Raw genomic sequence first — 943 nt, forward strand, 5'->3', positions numbered from 1 at the left:
AACAAGAGCAAGATGAACCTCCACATAGCAACAGGTTGATTGCAGGTGATGTCAAGTGGTATTTAGAGGAATGTCCTCCTTGTGTTTGGTTCCATGGTGGAATGGTGAGCCCTCTGGACTCTGGGTCCAGTGATCCCAGTTCAAGTCTCAGAAGGACCTTCCTGTCTGGAATGTGTCCCATGTAACAAACTGATCAAGAGATGTTACGTGGTTCAAATGTTCTGGTTCATTTCTTACTGCCATGAACTCAGACTGTGTGTTTAATGTTAACAATAAATGTAACAACTAAGGAGCCAGTAGCTCCTGTGGAAAAAAATTCTACTTTGTCAGTGAATGAATTCATTTGATATTGAAGTCTGCAACTTTCAGTGTCTGTCAGGATGGCCGAGCGGTCTAAGGCGCTGCGTTCAGGTCGCAGTCTCTCCTGGAGGCGTGGGTTCAAATCCCACTTCTGACAAATGACATTTTCTCCACATTCCTATGCATCCACAATGGTACATTCCAAACCCAGTTGAAGCTGCTCTCCACTGATGGGAGTGAGTGGTTGAACTGGCAGCAGAGGATGCAGAGGAGCTACCCTGCTACGTCCCAACATGGAGCAGCCACCAAACTCTAACTTCAATGTTGGATCAAAGTCTACTGAAGAAATGTGTTTTCTTTCAATTCACATTTTGTCCATTAACTTCATAATCAGAGTCGCCATCTCATCACATGACTAAAGTCTGGGTTCTGTATTGGTGGTAAAATATCCTTCCATGCCCCTCACTAGTTTGCACACAGAAAAGCATATTTTACTGGTTTCAGATCTCTTAGCTTGTTCTCTCTTAAAGCAGCTGAGGCAGCTTTCATTGTGTGATTTATTTTCAAATATAAAGATGGAACAGAACCATTGGAATCAGATGTCAGGACATTTGAAGGAATGTCAATCTCCTGTTGAAATGTT

The 943-nt window shown here is 42.9% G+C and overlaps 1 non-coding gene across 1 annotated transcript; it reads left to right on the forward strand.

Moving 5' to 3' along the window:
* Window positions 1–374: 374 nt before the first annotated feature.
* On the forward strand, window positions 375–457 carry trnal-cag (transfer RNA leucine (anticodon CAG)). Its single transcript has one exon. It is a non-coding gene; the product is annotated as a tRNA-Leu (tRNA).
* Window positions 458–943: the final 486 nt, after the last annotated feature.

This window comes from Aulostomus chinensis, chromosome 1, assembly GCF_037954235.1.
Source record: "Aulostomus chinensis isolate RoL2024-O1b breed Wild chromosome 1, RoL_Achi_v1.0, whole genome shotgun sequence".
Taxonomy (NCBI): Eukaryota; Metazoa; Chordata; class Actinopteri; order Syngnathiformes; family Aulostomidae; genus Aulostomus; species Aulostomus chinensis.